Source organism: Gossypium hirsutum, chromosome D12 (assembly GCF_007990345.1).
Source record: "Gossypium hirsutum isolate 1008001.06 chromosome D12, Gossypium_hirsutum_v2.1, whole genome shotgun sequence".
Lineage (NCBI taxonomy): Eukaryota > Viridiplantae > Streptophyta > Magnoliopsida > Malvales > Malvaceae > Gossypium > Gossypium hirsutum.
Genome location: NC_053448.1, coordinates 3091754 through 3113436, shown reverse-complemented (window position 1 = coordinate 3113436; position 21683 = coordinate 3091754). Strand labels below are relative to the sequence as shown.

General features: G+C 36.4%; 3 pseudogenes; all 3 read right to left on the bottom strand.

Annotated features, from left to right (window-relative positions):
* Positions 1 to 2219: 2219 nt before the first annotated feature.
* On the bottom strand, positions 2220 to 4529 carry LOC107955931 (subtilisin-like protease SBT3; annotated as a pseudogene).
* A 10749-nt stretch (positions 4530 to 15278) lies between these two features.
* On the bottom strand, positions 15279 to 17445 carry LOC121224477 (subtilisin-like protease SBT3; annotated as a pseudogene).
* A 716-nt stretch (positions 17446 to 18161) lies between these two features.
* On the bottom strand, positions 18162 to 21650 carry LOC121224476 (probable receptor-like protein kinase At1g49730; annotated as a pseudogene).
* Between the last annotated feature and the right edge of the window lie 33 nt (positions 21651 to 21683).

The window sequence follows — 21683 nt, the reverse complement described above, 5'->3', positions numbered from 1 at the left end:
CTTGGTTAGCTGAAAAGGGCAACCTGGCTTGTTTGCCAAGCTGACATACCTCACAAACACCTTCACTTGCACTAACCTTCACCATGTCCTCTGTCATGTTCATTTTGTGCAGCAAATCAAGTGATTTGAGGTTAACATGGCCAAACCTCTTGTGCCAAAGATCAGTATTGTCAACTGAGCTTGTATATGCACTTTTTTCAAGCTGACTCACTTCCAGCATAAAACATTTGTCTCCCATAGGTGCTGAGACAATCTCCCTACCATGAGCATCACTTATAACACAAGAATCATTCTTGAAAACTAGTGAAAAGCCTTTCTTGACTAGTTGGCCTACACTGAGTAAATTTTGGTCTATTTTTGGCACATAGAGCACATCAGAAATGATTTTGTTACCTGAACCAGTGTGAATGACCACATCACCTCTACCTTTTGCTTCAATCAAGTTGCCATTGCCTATCCTGACCTTCGAGACATAGCTCCTGTCAAGGTTCTTGAAAAGGCTCTCATCTGCAGCCATGTGGTGTGAGCAGCCACTATCCACAAGCCAACTGCTCTTGCTTTTAGCTACAAAACATGAAGCTATAAATACATGCTCCTCCTGAGCTTAGACATCCTCGGCAGACTTGGCTTGTACTGGTTGTGCTTGTGCCTTCTCATGACTTCTACAGATTTTCTCATGATGACCATACTTCTTACAGCTTTTGCACTGTATATCTGGTCTGGTCCAACAAAATTTTTCCAGGTGATTAGTCTTCTTGCAGTGAATGCATAGTGGAAACCTCCTTCTACCGGCATCTTTCTTTGATCTTTCCCTCTTTTCAAACCAAGGCTTCTTAGCTTTCTGGCTTGAGCTGGAGCCTTCTCTGACCTTTGCTTGAAAAGCACCTTCAAGACTCTCCTCCTGCCTACTTGCTCTTCTCTGTTCAAGTGCATAGAGTGAGTTAACCAACTCAGACAAAGAAATGGTTGTGAGATCTCTCGAGTCCTCCAATGAGGAGATTTTTGACTCAAACCTTTCAGGTAATATGGTAATAACCTTCTCAACAACCCTGCTATCACTGAAATCTTCTCCAATGAGTCTAATATTATTGACAGTAGCCATAATCCTATCAGAATATTGCTTGATAGTTTCTGACTCCTTCATCTTCAAATTTTCAAACTCCCTTCTAAGGTTGATGACTTGTTGCTGCCTGGTCTTGTCTGATCCCATAAATTCCTCTTTCAGCCTGTCCCATGCTTGCTTGGGAGAGTCACAGGCCATGATACGAGTGAAAATAACATCTGATATTCCATTCTGCAAACAGGTCATAGCTTTGTGTTTCTTGGCTCGTTCCTCACCATGTTACCTGATCTGAGCAATGGTAGGATTTGCTCTTAATGGTGCTGGCTCGACATCACTCTCAACTGCACTCCAGAGGTCAAGTGCTTGAAGATATGTCTTCATTTTGACAACCCAAATGTGGTAGTTGTCTCCAGCAAAAACTGGTGGTGGAGGAGGAGCAAAACTCATGCTGCCAAAACTGACTTTGAAAACACAAAAAACTGACTTTGAAAAAACTAAAACATAAACAACAGAGGTCCTCAAAGATAGGAGACTCTGATTACCATTTGTTGGAACAATGGCAGCAGCAAATCAAACAAATGAAAACACCAAGAGCATAAGCTCTCGAACAGCAAGCAGAAACAGAACAGAAAACTCAAAAGCAAAATATGTAACTGAATGGAATGCTATTACTTTTCATTTCATTTGAAAATATAAGAGTTACAAAATTAGAATGTCAGTTACCTAAACTTGTAACTGCTCCCACCTATTTTGGCAAGTTGCCAACTAAAGTAATACAAAAGAAAGCTGAACAATTTTTAGCCATTACATCCATCAATTCAAATCTTAACAACTCTAAAAGTCTAGTTATATTTAGCTTGGATGGCATTACAAAATGAACAAAAAGTAAACAAAATAATTAAGCTACTTCTGGTCCTGCTTGAATGCTGGTCTGCTGCAGCTGCTGGTCTGCCTCATGGCCTTCTGTTGCATTGCAGTCCATGCTCAACATTTCCATGTAATTCTTATGCCATGTCATTGTAACTGATCAACCACTAATGTGGAACATCTGTTGTAAATTGATATATTGAGCTATAAATCCTTTGCTCTATATTTTGCACCTTTATTTCTCTTCTTGAAAACATAAAAATAGACGGAATATACAGGCCTTCCGGCTTCAAGGTACGAATGCTGAAACGATTGGACTTGTAACTTGATGTTTCCCATTGACCTCGTACCAGCTCAGGAACCCATAATTCCCAAAGTAATCGCTTTCAGGGATACTTCCAACTCCCACATCAATCTCTACTGTGAGTTGGAATTTGGCTTTACTGTATTTTCTTGCAAAGGTAATTGTTGCAGGTTGCACTACAGCTTTCATGCCTGAAGGAGCCCTCACTACCGTTCGATAAACCGAGCTACCTTCTGCTACATTTGTGAGTTCCCTTTGGAAGGTGGTGCCGGTTGTGTTAGTGCTGTTCAAGAGAATGATGAATGATGGATAATTAAGATCCAGGGTAGCACTATCACAGTTAAACTGACGCATTCCCGTGATGGTTCGGATCTGTTTGCTAGTGTAGTTTAACCCACAAAGGTAGTTGATGTAGTCTTGAATCTCGATATCGTAGACAAGGCCAAGGTCCATGGCTTTGTTAGGATTTATGTGCCCTGCTCCGAAATCAAGAGGTGTCCCAGCAACTCCTGTGGTCATGTCAATGATACGGCCATTTGCATTGTCGAAAACTTCAACTGTTGTCATCATTGCTGATCGGATGGCTGCTGAACTCCAGTCACGGTGGGCAGCTTTAAGCAGTGTGGCTATGCCAGCCGCATGCGGGCATGACATGGATGTTCCAGATTCGAGAGCGTAATCTGTTAGCAAATAATCATCGTCATCAATCGGTGCAAAGCCTCTGTTGGGGACCCAAGCTGCCAAAATGTCGACTCCAGGAGCCAAAATATCGGGTTTCAGTATCCATGGTGATTTTCTATCAGGTCCTCGAAATGAAAAGTAAGCCACTTGAGGAGCTGGCTTAGTATCCAAGAGGGTTGTTTGAAACCTGATACTCACTGTTGCATTCTTGGAATTGATTATATAATGTTTTACCAAATCCCCATATTTCGGGTTTACCAACACAAAGGGCTTGAAGAAATTCGTGGGTCGAAAAAACGGCCCCTCGGACGAGCTAAAGATAGCTCCAGCAGCTCCAGCTGTATCCATTTCATCTATTTGTACGTAGGCATTAGTTTGGCCGCTGGAGTCGAAATCACAGAATATGTATTTTCCTGCAACTTCTTCGGGGTCCAGAGAGTATATTTCACAGAGTTCTTTGGTTCGGTTTCTGTGTCCAAAGTATATAGGAACATCTGAGACAAACAAGTTTTCAGGATATACAGATTTTCCTGTTACGGTTAACTCTCCATCACCAAGCGTGACATGAGCTGCAAATTCCCGATCGATGGTTCCAGCACCGACGGTAGTGATCTAGGGAGCCCCATTGAGAATGGTATATGCATGAGGGCCATTATTGCCGGCAGAGCATGAAACAAATATCCCTTTCTTCAAAGCTGCGAATGCTCCAATTGCAATAGGGTTTTCATCAAAGGGAGTCTCAAAGAACCCCAAAGACAGAGACAGGACATCCACACCATCCTCTATAGCTTGATCCAAGCCAGCCAGTACATTTGTTGCTGCAACATCATAACTTTCATCAAAGAACAGAACTTTGTACATGGCAATCCTAGCCTTTGGTGCCATTCCTATAGCTTTTCCTTTGGCATATCCAAAATATTCAGCACCAACCGCACTGCTGCCCGCTGCTATGGACGATGTGTGGCTACCATGACCTAGAAAGTCCCTCGGTGAATCATAGTCATTTGTTTTTGATATATTCTGTTTTTCCTGCTGCATGCCTTTGCTGAAGGATCGCGCCCCAATCAGCTTCCTGTTGCAGTAAGATGCATTGAATTCAGTACCAGTTTCACATGCACCACGCCATCTCTTTGGCACCGGCGGCAAACCTTCATCGTTAAAGCTCTCGCTTTCAGGCCAGATGCCAGAGTCAAGGACTCCAATGATCATGTCCTCACCAAATCCATCCGCAGGCCATAGCCTAGAGTGTTTCTTCAACCCAAGAAAGGTAGGAGCACGTGTGGTATGGAGGTGCCCAATTGTTTCAGGATATGTAGCAAGATGACCAGGTAATTCGTGAAGTTGGTTAAGGTGGGATTGGGATAACACAGCGCTAAACCCATCTATTACATGGTTGTAAGTGTAGAGATGCAACGGGGAAAAGCCGTCTGGTGATAACAGGGATGAAAGGGTTGACATGTACCAATCATGATGGCTCGAAAAGGCAGCAGGCATTGCCGATTTGTCCATGTTGATGATGTAGGTCCTAGGCCTTCCTGACGCAGGCAAGGATGTGGCAATAGGGAAGAAAAGAAAGAGAGAAATGACGAGTCCTAACGGTATGAGCCGTTCCATTGTTCAAGTCAACAGTACCACTTGGATATGGTATTTGAAAACTTATATACATGGATCATCCATATGATCGGCGAAATTAAGATCACAACCAGTGGATCTTCTGATTTCCCTATGGCCGGGCTCCTTTATAAGATGGCTCATTAGGAAGAACAAGGAATTTTCCAACATTGTTTGCCTGATGGCGACCTTAATATTTGCTGATATATATAATATATATATTTGGTTTTCTCCGCCCTATGCCTTTAAGTCAAGACAAGCTTGGGGTTGGCCTAAGGAATCATTGGAACCCTTTGTTTCTGCACTGTCAAACTTTAAGTACACTGCTGCCAATGAATTCAACGGTAGCTAGTAAAGAATTTATGAGACTACGGAACCCCATAACATGGTAAATGCATTTCATGGCAAAACAAGAATACGAAGCTTAACACTGCCTTAAAAGTATTGCACTGAGGTATCCCTCAGTTTTTGAATTAATGACGGACCATCTTGATACAAGCAAAGGAATACATTTATGTCTCATTTGTCCAAAAAATTTAGAGCAAACATAAACTGGAAAAATATAAAATGATCACTTTTGGAATCCTTTTGTGCACGAAACAAGTTTGATAGTGTTTTTTTGTGCTGCATAACAAACACCATGCATTGAGTTGAGGGATTGAAGTACGATAATATTGTGGAAGGGAAGGGTCCAGTAGAGGTGTCTTAATTTGTGATTTATGTTTACCCCTTCTTTGCTTGCTTTTCAGGTGCACTTGGACTATATATGTCGTGGTATTACTGCGGTTTCAAGTCGAGAGTCTAAACTTTTAGCTGGGAATCGCATCATTGCCCTGGCTATAGTTTTTGTATGTGTATGTAGAGTAAATTTCTTGAATAAAAAACAATAGTCACAGAGATGCCAAGAATTCCCAACATAAACATCATCTTCTAACACTGGCATTATCTTTTACTCAGCCATATAAATTAATATTATAAATTTTTATATTTTTTATAATTTTTGAATTGTGAAGATTTTGGTGTTGAAATAATAGTTTAGAAGCTTGATAAATGGATTAATTTGTAAAGATTAAAAGCTAGTTTTGTTCATAGGGATTAAAATGTAAAACTGTGAAAATCGAGTTGAAATTTCTGTAATTTTTTTTATAATGGGCAGCTTTAGAAGCATGTAATACAAATCATTTTAAAATTTGGAGTTTGAATATGGAAGTTACATGTGTTTCGATTTTAGGGATTAAATTGAATAAAAATAAAATTTTAGAGAAATTATGAAAAATGAATAAAAAATGTCATATAAATTAAATGAGATGATTTAAAGTGTTTGGAATTGATAATTGGAAATAAATTACTGTATAGATAAAAAATGGTAGATAATTGAAGAAAAAGGAAAATTACAGATTAGTCCCTGATACTCCTGCTTTTGCTGTTTGCCCTAATAAGTTCACACGGTATAGTTCTGTATATATTTATAATGTTTATATTTGTAGCGTATATTTCATAATGTTTAAATGTATTAGAAAATGGTAAAATTGGTACAAAAAAGTGAGAAAAGGACTATATTGGAAAATATGAGAATTTTTATAAATACAGAGGTGCATAGTATTGGTTGAATGTAAAATTTAGTATATATGTGTATGATATATATATATATATATATATGGTAATGTTATATTGTTAAAAGGCATATATATAATTTTTGGACATCAAGTGAACTAAATTGATAATATGTGATTATATTTTGAATTGTGATTGGAACATTTCAAAGTATGAGGAATAGAACGAATTGTAATAAATGATACTAATGTGTTATTAGAGCTCGGATGAATGTAGGATAAGATATAATTGGCATGCCAATAGGGTTGATCACTTGCTAGTATATACGAGATATGTGTAAAAGATGTTGTGGAGTAAAAGTTTTGATGGAGATATAATTGTTTATGCCGTAATCCCGCATTTATTGTGGATTACCGAGTTCTGTATCTATGGAGACCTTGGTGTGGGGTAGTTATTGCTCTATTGAGCTACTTAGTGTGATGGAGGGATGATACATTACATGATATGATATTTATGCCTACGGGCTTTACACTCAGGTGTCTTGGTGTGGTGTAGTTACCCGTGTATCTATATCTTATATTTCAGTTCATTGGGCTAATTGTTTAAAAGAAAATGCATTGGTTGTTTCCATGAGATATATGGAAAAGGATATGCTTATAAGGCATGAAAAATGGATATGTTTACATGGTTATTGAAATGTTATATGATTAAACATAACAAATGATGTGTATATGTTCAACAGTTAATTAGAATTGACATCGAAACAAATGGATAGTTAATAGTTTATAGGTACAAAAAATGATTACCTTGATATGTGGTGACAGGGATATAGCTAAATTAGTTAAAATATAAAAGTGTTTATGTTCAATGGGGGAATGATGTAGTTTTGATTGAGATTGAATGTTGCTGAATGAAATGTTTATTCATTATATATTCGATGACTCACCTGATTATGTAAATTGTGGTAACAAGAAAGACTCTTTAGTTATTGTATTAATTTATAAACGTGAAAAGTAAGGCAAGTTATATGTTTAAATTTATGAATTTACTAAGTTTATTTAAAGTTTACTTTGTTTCGTTTTTTGTTTGCTATAATTAACATTTTGCGGAACTCGATGGTTGGATCACATTGAAGATCATACTATTCAGACTCCATTTTGGGATATTTTTAAACGTTCAATTTGATTAGGTGACATATAATAGGAGTTGAATTGTAAATATATGTTTTGTTGAAGTTAAGTGTTATATGATAATGTATAATTGTATATAAGTAGTTAGCTAGTTAATATGCTGACTTATGGTTTGAATGGTAACCTTTGAATGCGATGTGTTGGTAAAATGGTCAATTGTGTGTGTGGTTATTTATCTTATAGGTCATAGATTTGGTATTTTTATCCAATGTTAGATGATTGAAAGTTGGTATGTAGTTGTGTACAAGATTATCTATTTTTGAAATGAAATATGAGATACTTTGGATTTGTTTCTTGTGTGTGATGGTGCCTTGGGCAAATTGGTTAGAAATAGGAAAATGAATTGTTTTGGCATGTTTTTGATGCATTTTGGTTAGACTTAAATGATAGTTAAATGTATATTAATGACCTAGATAGAATTTTGATTTGGTAGCTTGCGTATTAAGGTATTTAAAGGCATACACGGGCTCACACACGGCCGTGTGTCACATACGGGAAAGTGACATGATAGCGTGTTCTGTTTTGAATTATGAGGTTTTGGTTAACATGATCACAGTTAGTTACACAGTCTAGCCACATGGTCGTGTGACATTTGTTGAATTTTACACTTTGACCCACACGGCCTTAGAGAATTACACGACTTGGATACACGGCCATGTGAGTCAAGGCCACACGGTCTCAGCCTGTTACACGGTTGTGTGACCCCTATTTTACCCTTTTTTCCGTTCTTCTCTAAAATGTTCAATTTAGTCATTGATTGATTTCAAGTTGATTTTAAAGCTTTCATAAGCTCGAAATTGTATGCAAAGCATGTTTGTTTGAATGATTGAGATATGATGAATATTTTATTGAATTTTTTTAATTAAATTCACATATTCCTGTCGTGTTTATTACTATAGCATTTCGTAATCCAATTTTTGCGACGAAGACGAGTAAGAGATATTACAATCCACTTTTCAAAAAAAAAAATTGCTCCTTTTAGAACACATCAATTTAGAATATGTCAAACAGTTTGGATTTTTCTATCCCTGTATACTAGTTAAAATTAAGGGTAAAGTACAAATATAATCACTAAATTTTGGTTAAATTTTCTCTTTTTCCATTGAACTATGAAAAGTTACATTTTGATCACTAACTTGTTAATACAAAACTCCGGTAAGGAAAAAACTCGAACACACGATCGGAACTCGAAAAGAAAAAGAAGAAATAGGACAGGCTCCAAGGCGTGTATCAAGCCACTATCTTTAAGGTAATATTCGCCCCCACTTATCTTCAGTGTGCAAACGAGTTCCAAGCAAATTAACCTCGAGGATACAATGAAGCCAATGACTATTTGCGTTTTGCACTGACGAGAATAGTCCACTATGCACTGAGTAATGTATAACAAAAACTCAATTTCTACAAAGGATTTCTGCAGCAATACTTTATAGAATCATCTAATAATATTAGAAAATGAAGGAAGAGAAGAAATAATATTAGAATTTGTTGATATGATTTCCAAATGAAATCCCATTCCTATTTATAGGAATTTTCATGTCTCTTCATAGAGACATCTTTCAATAGGTGTCTTTATGAATAAATAAATAATAATAATTATTCATTTAATTTTGTAACTATTCAAATAATATTTTTTGAATAGTTATAATTCTTTTTTTTTTTAAAAATCAAATGATATAACTTTTGACCAATGACCAAAAGTTTTATCTTTTGATTAATTACACCCATTCATTTATAGTTATTGGGATACTATAAATATTTGAAAATATTCCAACAATCTCCCCCCATTTTCAAAATATTTAGATTTTGATATTCTTGGAAATCAATTTGCATAAATAAAGGTGTCTTACGATTGAACCTTCACTTAGTGAAAACATGTTAAAGTTAATCGAAATTGTATGGTAGACTAAGCTTTGAACCAACTATTCCATTTGATTAACTGAACATATCTCACACAATGATTTCAACATCAGTCAATGCATAGTATCTAGGGACACTATTATAGCCATGTGTCTATGTCCTCTTTTCATGAGTCTGTCAGAGCCAAGCCCTTAAGCTCCTAGAAGCGGCCACACTTCCACTCACATAGGTAGATCCCATCAAAAGTGTTCCCGTAATTATAACACTCTAACATATTTATGTTATGGGTCCATTAAGAGTACATTACTCATCCTTCCCTTATCATTACAGGTACCTAGCACTTTAATCTTAGGATGGATTTATTTATAGTGCTAACAGTCACATACTAATGATGTACTTTGTCTCATTGAACTCAAGACTTGACGTTATACCAAGCGTTGAGTCGAGTTTCCATCATAGGTGACTCTAATTAATAGGCTTGAGTCCCATCCCTTTTGAGGTCCTTTTTACTGCATCTCTAGCAAGACTTTTTGTCAAAGGATCTGCCAAATTTTCACTTGACCTCACATAATTAATAGTGATCACTCCATCAGAGATTAATTGTCGGACATAACTATGTCTTAATCCAATGTGTCTAGACTTTCCATTATATACTTGGCTATATGCCTTTGCTAGAGTAGCCTCACTATCACAACGGATAGAAATAGGTGAAATTGGCTTAAGCCATAAAGGTACATCATAAAACAAATTTCTTAACCATTCTGCTTCTTTAGATGCAGCGGCTAATGCAATAAATTCTGCTGCCATGATGGAATCAGTAATACATGTTTGTTTCTTGGAACCCCAAGAAATGACTCCTCCACCAAGAATGAAGATCCACCCACTAGTAGATGCATGATCTTCCAAACTTGTAATCCAACTAGCATCTGAATACCCTTCTAAAATTGGAGGATATCCATTATAACACAATCCATAGTTAATAGTTTTCTTTAAGTACCTAAGTACTCTATTTAAAGCTTGACAATGCAAACTACTTGGATTATTTGTGTATCTACTCAATTTTCCAATAGCATATGCAATATCTGGTCTTGTACAAGTCATTATGTACATAAGACAACCAATTAGACTTGCATATTTCAATTGATCAAATTTCCTACCAACATTAGATACTAATTTTAATTGAGGATCCATGGGTGTAGATGCTGGTATACAGTTGAAAAGATCAAACTTTTTAAGCACATTTTCAATGTAATGTGATTGTGATAAAGCTATAGTGCTTTCATCTCGGGTTATTTTAATCCCAAGAATAACATCTGCTGCACCCATATCCTTCATAGCAAAGTTGTTTGACAAGAATTTCTTTGTGTTTTCTATTTGTTCCAAATCCGTGCCAAAAATGAGCATGTCATCTACATATAAGCAAATTATAACACCCTTTCCATTATCAAATTTACTATATATGCACTTATCGGATTCATTTTTTTATAGCCATTAGCTAAAACAACCTTGTCAAACTTTTGGTGCCATTGTTTTGGTGCTTGTTTAAGCCCATATAAAGATTTAACAAGCTTACATACCTTATGCTCTTGTCCTGGAACAACAAATCCTTCCGGTTGCTCCATGTACACTTCCTCTTCCAATTCACCATTTAAAAATACAGTTTTAACATCCATTTGGTGAACAACCAAATTATATATAAAGGTAAGTGATATTAATAGTCTAATTGTAGCAATTCTTGCTACTGGAGCATAGGTATCAAAGTAATCAATACCTTGTCTTTGCGTAAAACCTTTTGCTACCAACCTTGCTTTAAATTTATCAATGGTTCCATCGACCTTCATTTTCTTTTTGAAGATCCATTTACAACCTATTGGTTTGGAACCTGGTGGAAGATTAACTAAGATCCAAGTTTGATTTCCCATTATTGAATCCATTTCATCATTTATTGCTTCTTTCCAAAAAGCAGAGTCTTGAGATTTCACTGCTTCTTCAAATGTAATAGGATCAGATTCAGTATTATAACAATAAGGTATCTTATTGCATATACTTTCACCTTTTCCTTCTACAAGAAACATAATGAAATCTGGTCCAAAATCTTTGACCTTTTTAATCCTCTTACTTCTTCTTAATTCTTGACAAGATTCATCATTATTATCAATTTGTTTCAATGGAATCTCATTCTCATTTGAAGAATGAATCAATTGTTGTGGTTGTAATTGTCTTGATATAGAATTAAATCTATTTTCATCAAAAATAGCATCTCTTGATTCAATAACCGTATTAATTGAAATTGAATCATTTGGTTCAATTACTATGAACCTATATGCCTTGCTATTATGTGCATAACCTATAAATATGCATTCAATTCCTCTTTCACCTAACTTTTTACGTTTAGGTGTTGGAACTTTTACAATAGCTCTACAACCCCAAACCTTTAAATAATTAAGGTTTGGTTTCCTTTTCTTCCATTGTTCATAGGGGGTTATTTTAGTTTCCTTAGGAACTCTATTCAATATATGACAAGCTGTTAGAACAGCTTCTCCCCAAAAACCCTGTCCAAGACCTGAATATGATAACATTGAATTTACCATTTCAATCAAGACTCTATTTTTCCTTTCAGCTACACCATTTTGTTGTGGTGTGTAAGGGGCTGAAACTTGATGGACAATTCCAGTGAGTTCAAAATAACTTGGATTATAATATTCTCCACCTCTATCCGATCTTAAGCACTTGATAAATGATTCACACTGAAGTTCAACTTCAGATTTATAAACTTTAAATTTATCAAGCGCTTCATCTTTTGAATGCCATAAATATACATAACAATATCTAGAACAATCATCAATAAAAGTAATAAAATATTTCTTTCCACCTAATGTAGGAGTATTATGCAAGTCACATAAATCACTATGTATCAAATCAAGCAATTTTGTTTTCCTTTTAACCTTAGGGAAAGGATTTCTTGTAATTTTAGTCAACATACAGGTATTGCATTTTTCAATATTATTATTAAAAACGGGAATTAAATCTAATTTATACATGTCATTCAATTTTCTATAATTCAAATGACCTAATCTATAATGCCACAAACAAAATGATTCAACCATATAAGCAGAAATAATATTTTTATTCTTATTAATAATATTAAGTTTGAACATGCTTTCATACATATACCCTTTTCCCACAAAAATTCCTCCCTTAGACAAAATAAACTTATCTGCCTCAAAAACAAGTTTGAAACCAAACTTATTCAACAGACTTCCAGACACTAAATTTTTCCTAACTTCTGGTACATAATATACATCATTTAAGGTTAAAACCTTTCCAGAAGTGAATTGTAGTTCAACAGACCCTTTGCCTTTAATTGTTGCGGTGGAAGAATTTCCCATGTACAAGACATTGTCATTTTCACATTGTGTGAACTTTGTGAACATGCTTTTGTCTTTACACACATGTTTGGTTGCTCCGGTATCAATCCACCATGTATTATCATCTTGTGCCATATTAATTTCAAATATCATTGCAACGAACTTTTCGTTATTATCAGCCTTAGAAGATGATTTCTTCTTTAAAAATCGACATTCATTCTTGAAATGTCCCGGCTTTCCACAATGATAGCATGAGCCCTTTTGTTTCTTTTTGAACTTAGGTGCTCTATTAGTCTGATTGAACTTTCTCTTGAATGGTTTAGTAGTCTGTACTTCCTCCGTAGCATGTACTTTGGCATTTTCAGAATTTAGGTTCTGATCTTGTTTTCGATACTCTTCTTCAATACGAAAATGATTTGCCAAAGCCTCAAGAGATATTTCCTCTTTCTTATGTTTTAGACTTCTTTTAAAGTCTTTCCAAGATGGAGGAAGTTTGTCTATTATGGAGGATACCACAATCATTTCATCCATTTTCATATCATATTGCTTAAATTGATTCAGCATCTTTTCAATATCACGAAATTGTTCCATAACAGAACGACCATCAACCATTTGATAATTATTGAAACGACTAACAAGAAATTTCTTACTTGTAACATCTTCGGTCATGTATCTTGCCTCCAATTTGTCCCATAATTCTTTAGCGGTGACGTCGTTTTGGTAGGTGTCGAACAAACCATCAGATAAACCATTCAATATGTGGCCCATGCACATGTAATCAGCATTGTCCCATTTTTGTCTTTCTCGGGTTGCAGCAACAGATTCATTTTCATTCTCTTCAGGTCTTGGAGTATCCAAAACATAAACAATCTTCAAAGTTGATAACAAAAAGTGCATCTTTTTCTGCCATCGTCGAAAATTGCCACCATCAAAACGATCAAGTTTAACAAAGTTGGAAGCCAACTCCCTTAGTGTTCCACTTTCATGTGTTGTGGTAGTCATCATGAAATATAACCTTAAAATTGTTAATACAAAACTCCGGTAAGGAAAAAACTCGAACACACGATCGGAACTCGAAAAGAAAAAGAAGAAATAGGACAGGCTCCAAGGCGTGTATCAAGCCACTATCTTTAAGGTTATATTCGCCCCCACTTATCTTCAGTGTGCAAACGAGTTCCAAGCAAATTAACCTCGAGGATACAATGAAGCCAATGACTATTTGCGTTTTGCACTGACGAGAATAGTCCACTATGCACTGAGTAATGTATAACAAAAACTCAATTTCTACAAAGGATTTCTGCAGCAATACTTTATAGAATAATCTAATAATATTAGAAAATGAAGGAAGAGAAGAAATAATATTAGAATTTGTTGATATGATTTCCAAATGAAATCCCATTCCTATTTATAGGAATTTTCATGTCTCTTCATAGAGACATCTTTCAATAGGTGTCTTTATGAATAAATAAATAATAATAATTATTCATTTAATTTTGTAACTATTCAAATAATATTTTTTGAATAGTTATAATTCTTTTTTTTTTTAAAATCAAATGATATAACTTTTGACCAATGACCAAAAGTTTTATCTTTTGATTAATTACACCCATTCATTTATAGTTATTGGGATACTATAAATATTTGAAAATATTCCAACATAACTTTACCGAGTTATAATGTTTCGGTCACTCATTCATTAACAACCATTACAATCTTAATGGAAAAGTAATACGCCACATTAAGGGCCAACTTAGAAATGTTTCTCAAAAGTGTTTTTAGGACAAAAACATTCCTAAACAAACTTCTTTTTGGGAGAAAAAGTAATTCTTCCAAGCCAAAAATTGGCCTAAAAGTACTTTTTTTAAAGTAAAAATTTTAGCTTCTCCCCAAAAGTGCTTTTTTTCTCTTCCCAAAAGTACTAAACATTTCTAAACTAGGCCTAACTCAAGGATTATTATCTAATTTAACCCCTAAACTATAGCTAAAATATTCAATTTGGTCATTTTACAACTTTTTTAAATGATAATTCTAAAAAAAATCAATAAATTCTAAAAATATATATAAAAGAATCTTTAAAACAAAAAAATTTACTTATTTTTTTAAAATTATAGAAATTATTTTTAAAATTGTAATAATGTAAAAAATTAAAAAAACATGAAAACATGATTTTTAAAAAAAATAAGTTTTTAAAAATTTTAAAAATACATAATGAAATTTTATATTTTTCTAAAAGAATTTTTTAATATTTTTTTTATAAATTTTGAAATTTAACTCTCAACTTAGTTTAATTTTAAGGATTTTATGTTTTTTTTAATTTTTTACATAGATATAATTTTAAAATATTTTTTATAGTTTGAAAATATAAATAATTTTTTGAATTTTTTTTATATTTTAAACATTTTTTTTGATTTGTTTAGAATTATTGTTAAAAAAGGACCAAATAGAATATTGTAGCTATAGTTCAGGGGTCAAATTAGATATTAAACCTTGAGTTAATGTGTCTCGTCAATTTTTCTGTTAAGGTTGTAACAGCTGTTAAAGAATGAGTGGCCAAAATGTTATAACTCGACTATGTTAACGACCAAAACGTAACTTTTTAAAGTTCAGTGGAAAAAATGAAATTTGACTAAAATTGAGTGACTATTTTTGTAGTTTAGCCTAAAACTAATGGATGAGTTTCGTGCATATAATATAACAAGTTTAAAACAGATTTATAATAGATATTGAGCTCCTAAATAAAATTGATTCATCCCAATTGAAGCCCAAACCAAAAATTTGTTTCATGGAGTTGATGTAATTCTCATTCCTTGTCATTGTTACCGATCAACAACTAATGTGGAATTTTTAAGTTAGTGTGTGGAGCTATAAATCCTTCTTAAAAACATAAAAACAGATGCAGGCAAGCAGGCGTTCCGGCTTCAAGGTGCGAATGCTGAAACGATTGGACTTGTAACTTGATGTTTCCCATTGACCTCGTACCAGCTCAGGAATCCATAATTCCCGAAGTAATCGCTTTCAGGGATACTTCCAACTCCCACATCAATCTCCACTGTGAGTTGGAATTTGGCTTTACTGTATTTTCCTGCAAAGGTAATTGTTGCAGGTTGCACTACAGCTTTCATGCCTGAAGGAGCCCTCACTACCGCTCGATAAACCGAGATACCTTCTGCTACATTTGTGAGTTCCCTTTGGAAGGTGGTGCCGGTTGTGTTAGTGTTGTTCAAGAGAATGATGAATGATGGATAATTAAGATCCAGGGTAGCACTATCACAGTTAAACTGACGCATTCCCGTGATGGTTCGGATCTGTTTGCTAGTGTAGTTTAACCCACAAAGGTAGTTGATGTAGTCTTGAATCTCGATATCGTAGACAAGGCCAGGGTCTATGGCTTTGTTAGGATTTATGTGCCCTACTCCGAAATCAAGAGGTGTCCCAGCAACTCCTGTGGTCATGTCAATGATACGGCCATTTTCATTGTCGAAAACTTCAGCTGTTGTCATCATTGCTGATCGGATGGCTGCTGAACTCCAGTCGCGGTGGGCAGCTTTAAGCAGTGTGGCTATGCCAGCCGCATGCGGGCATGACATGGATGTTCCAGATTCGAGAGCGTAATCTGTTAGCAAATAATCATCGTCACCAATCGGTGCAAAGCCTCTGTTGGGGACCCCAGCAGCCAAATGTCGACTCCAGGAGCCAAAATATCGGGTTTCAGTATCCATGGTGATTTTCTATCACGTCCTCGAGATGAAAAGTAAGCCACTTGAGGAGCTGGCTTAGTACCCAAGAGGGTTGTTTCAAACCTGATACTCACTGTTGCATTCTTGGAATTGATTATATAATGTTTTACCAAATCCCCATATTTCGGGTTTACCAACACAAGGGCTTGAAGAATCTGTGGTCGGAAAACGGACCCTCGGAGGAGCTAAAGATAACCCCAGCAGCTCCAGCTGTGTCCATTTCGTCTATTTGTGCATAGGCATTAGTTTGGCCGCTGGAGTCGAAATCACAGAATATGTATTTTCCTGCAACTTCTTCGGGTCCAGAGAGTATATTTCACAGAGTTCTTTGGTTCGGTTTCCGTGTCCAAAGTATATAGGAACATCTGAGACAAACAAGGTTCAGGATATACAGATTTCCTGTTACGGTTAACTCTCCATCACCAAGCGTGACATGAGCTGCAAATTCCCGATCGATGGTTCCAGCACCGACGGTAGTGATCCAGGGAGCCCCATTGAGAATGGTATATGCATGAGGGCCATTATTGCCAGCAGAGCATGAACCAAATATCCCTTTCTTCAAAGCTGTGAATGCTCCAATTGCAATAGGGTTTTCATCAAAGGGAGTCTCAAAGAACCCCAAAGACAGAGACAGGACATCCACACCATCCTCTATAGCTTGATCCAAGCCAGCCAGTACATCTGTTGCTGCAGCATCATAACTTTCATCAAAGAACAGAACTTTGTACATTGCAATCCTAGCCTTTGGTGCCATTCCTATAGCTTTTCCTTTGGCATATCCAAAATATTCAGCACCAACCGCACTGCTGCCCGCTGCTATGGACGATGTGTGGCTACCATGACCTAGAAAGTCCCTCGGTGAATCATAGTCATTTGTTTTGATATATTCTGTTTTTCCTGCTGCATGCCTTTGCTGAAGGATCGCGCCCCAATCAGCTTCCTGTTGCAGTAAGATGCATTGAATTCAGTACCAGTTTCACATGCACCACGCCATCTCTTGTCACCGGCGGCAAACCTTCATCGTTAAAGCTCTCGCTTTCAGGCCAGATGCCAGAGTCAAGGACTCCAATGATCATGTCCTCACCAAATCCACCCGCAGGCCATAGCCCAGAGTGTTTCTTCAACCCAAGAAAGGTAGGAGCACGTGTGGTATGGAGGTGCCCTTTGTTTCAGGATATGTAGCAAGAGACCGGGTAATTCTGAAGTTGGTCATGGGGCTTGGGATAACACAGCGCTAAACCATCTTTACATGGTTGTAAGTGTAGAGATGCAATGGGGAAAAGCGTCTGGTGATGACAGGATGAAGGGTTACATGTACCATCTGATGGCTCGAAAAGCAGCAGGCATTGCCGATTTATCCATGTGGATGATGTAGGTCCTGGCGTTTCATTGTTCAAGTCAGAAGTACCACCCGATATGGTATTTGAGAACTTAAAAGGATCTTACTTAATACATGGATCGTCCATATGATCGAGAAAATCAAGAGCACATCATAGTGATGGGCAAACCAGCGGACCTTCTGGTTTTCCTATGGCCGGTCTACAAGAAGGAATTTTCCAACCTTGTTTGCCTGATAGCGACCTTAATATTTACACTAAGCCTTTTAGTCGTGACAAGCATGGGGTGGCCCATGGAATCATTGGAACCCTAGCAAACAAGGGCATAGCCGCCGACGAATTCAACCATAGCAAACAAGGGACACTTGAGATTACCAAACCATATATATGGTACTTTGTTTTTATAACAAAAATACAATGACTTCTCCATGGAATTTCAAACCGCCTACGTAAAAAAAATCCGCAATCATTAGAATGTAAAAAAAGTATGAATAATTGCACCGGGGTATCTCTCGGTTTTTGAATCAATAAAGGCCAATCTTGATGATTCGCTGCAATATCCGTATCTCTGTACCAATGATACACGAAATTACATTTATGTCTCATTTATCCAAAAAATTTAGAGCAACCATAAACAGGAAAATTATAAGATGATCACTTCTTGAATCCTTTTGTTTCCCTTTTGTAAAAGTAACAAGCTTGATGGCTATCATTTCCTCTGCAACAGGAACATTCTGCATACCAAACATCATGCATACCTGCTAGTTCATGAGTAAAATCACATACTAGCAAGCTCTCAAGTCTTGATTACGGCTTAATCAGATTGAGGCAGCTGTCTCATGTGATTGGCCTCAAAGGGAGAGTACGTTTGAGGAGATTGTGGTGATCCGGTTTCGAGTAAAAAGCTTCTACTACAATATGACCTTGATGTACTTGAAGATGAAGCAAGATATCTTCCATCCCCACTGTGATATAAGGTCCACTCCTAGGAATTTTGCCTCTGCTTGTCCTTCCTCTTCCATCACTACCTTCATAATCTTCATCTTCGACAGCTTGTATGAACCCACTATGCATCGGATCAGCACTCTCATACAAAAGTCTAAGGACCTGTTTGATTGAGGGTCTAGCCCGTCCTTCTCTCTGGGTGCACCATCTCACAATGGTCACAACTGTTTGTAGTTGGTCTAAGTCAAAGGAGTCCTTAATTTGGGGTCCACCAGCTCAAGTAACCTTGACTCTGATGCCATTAGTATCTGGGATGATTCAACCAAGTTCTTGCCATCTTGTACGGCTCGTCTTGCAGTCACAATCTCCAAAAGTAGCACGCCATAGCTGTATACATCACTTTTATCCGTGAGCTCATGAGTGACCACATATTCGGGATCCATATAACCTGAAAGTCATCTAAAGTTAGATCTTTAATTACATGAGACACTAAAACTTCCAATGACTATTGGCTAACCTGGAGTTCCACGTATGTCAGTATTTACTGGTTCGAAGCAAATAGAACCATCTTTTGAAGCATGTGCAAGCCCAAAATCTGCAACCTACAGGATACAGTACAGCAGAAAAGAAAAACTGTTTTAATGCAATGTACTTTCATGCTTTTACCTGAAATAAAGTTCTTCAAGTTCTCACATAAAAGGGTTCTTCAATGAATCTCTTCAGAAACTGTTACGCATCCTCAAACTATTCTCTTAGTTTTACAATGTCCTTTGTTCTTTCACCAGCTTTCAGATTCCTCTAGTTATTGAAAGTAGAATTCAATTTTGCTCTAGTAATTAAAACTTCAACTCCATTTTTCATTGCAAACATATGTACCAAGAAATAAATTGTGAAAAATGATGTGGAAATCAAAAGTTCACAACTTGCGTGTAAGTGTCTATCAACATTCTGGAGAGAACTTGTTATATTCCATTAGGAGTTTACTTATATACATGAGAGCAAATACCAGTGGCAGTACAACTAAATGAGCATTCAACAAATACCATACCTTTGCAACAAAATTCTCATCCAATAAATGTTGCTCGATTTGATGTCCCTGTGGCATAGAGGTGGATACAATAGAAATGAAGGTACTCCTGCAAAAATAAACCATATAAGGAAAGAGAAGTCATTTAGCAAGATGATAATTTGTATAAACCAATCTGCAAATATGAAAAACAACAGAATCAACTGCTATTACCAACGCATTAGCCACATCAATGGCAATTTGTATCCTGGTCTCCCAACTCAGTGGGTTTTTCTGGGGCTGCAAAGTACGAGATCATATCCATTTAAGACATGCAATGAACAGTAATGAACATAGAAAAATAACATGGGAAGCAGTTGATTAAGTCCATTCTACCGCATTAAGCATACAAAATTGTTAACGAATATCAGAGAATTAAAATACAGATAATATCAACTTAGAGAAGTGAATCAAAGGAATGGGAAGCATACAATGAAGATGATCCTTTAGGCTCCATTTGACATGTATTCATACATTAGAACCTGCCGAAGTAAAAGCATTTATATTGCTGTAGACAGATCAATCGCCTTGATAGACATACATGATGAACTATACCTCTCATGCTTTTCAATGCAAAATCCTCTTAGAGCAACCAGATGACGATGGTGTAATCTAGCAGAATTCTATCTCTCTGCAAAATTCATCTTCTGCCTGCTCTGAAACCTTGTCCATCCGTTTTACAGCTACCACTGAGCCATCACTAAATTGAGCCTTGTATACTGTCCAAACCCTCCACGTCCAATATGGTGTTAAAATTTCAGTTGCCTTTTGGTTCCTTGTAGCATATTAAACATGATGAAGTCCTGCATACCACCATCCTTATCAATAACAATGCCTTAAATGATCAAAATTACATTATAAAGAATAGTATCAAACAAACCTTCCTGAAATTACGCATGGCAGAGAAAGAAAAGAATTTGAAAATTAATGCCATGCTCTCAAACCCCAACTCTCCTTCCTACAATCAAACTCCAATCTATAAGCATCATCATGGCAGCTTTACTGTAACTGCTATGCCGATGCCTGAATAATCGTGAGGTGGAAGTACGGTGCTTTTGTTCTGGAGGTACTCCCAACACAAGTTGATTGGACTAGCGGCAACCAACGGACTAGGAGAAAGCCTTCGGGTGGGTGGAGAGGGAGATGACTCTGAAACTAGCATAAAAAATGCAACAATTTACTAGCTGATTCAATGAGTACATAAACATTCATTTATTTACAGAAAATTAGTCATTGGAAAACATATTCAAGATGTAATGTCTTAACGCCATTACACAGAAAAGAAAAAAAACATTGACACTAATATTTCGGAGCATCAGTTTTTAGATGCATACTGAAGTTTCTTTCCTTTTTTGCCCTCTTAACAAGCCACCAAAGCATTACAAGTTTATATCAATCCCCATAAAGCAGTCAAATCTAGCCTGATGATTGTTCTAAACTGTATTTTAATTACCAGAAAGGCAATGTATCAATAATGCTATTCGCTCTAATCACTGCAGATAAGAGAAAAGACGAGGAATTATAGACATTCGAGCCATGCAAGAAACTGCTAAAGCGGAGAAATCTTGCAAAAACTATCCACACCATCAATAGATATGCTCAGTCTCATACAAATCAAATCGGGATTTTTTCTGAAATGTTCATACCTGGTGGGATGTTAAATCCCTGAACTTGGAAAAGCAAGTTGCAATTTCGGCAGCTGAAGCGTCATCGACTTGGCTTGCTAGTGCAGCAAAATTGCATCTCGGCAAGTACTCAATGTCATATATTTTCAGATCCCACTAGATGATGAAGGTAAACAATGCCAGCGTTTAACATTTCCGGCAATCATTTCCTGCAAAAGTGGCAGTTTGCAGTTCCTAGTGACATCCATAAATTTTGGAGACTCAAGCATCTGTGTTACAGTGGTTCGACCCCTACAGTCAAACTAACGGGGAATTTTTGTACCAAACCCACAAAACATGGCTTGGCATTACGCGGGCACTCCATTTAACAGTTCCATGGTTTTGCCAATATGGATTGGATGCAGATGTCAGATAAATTTGATGGAACTCCTAGGTTGCTTGTCATATCGCATACCGGGCAACAGAAGAATGCAACGAA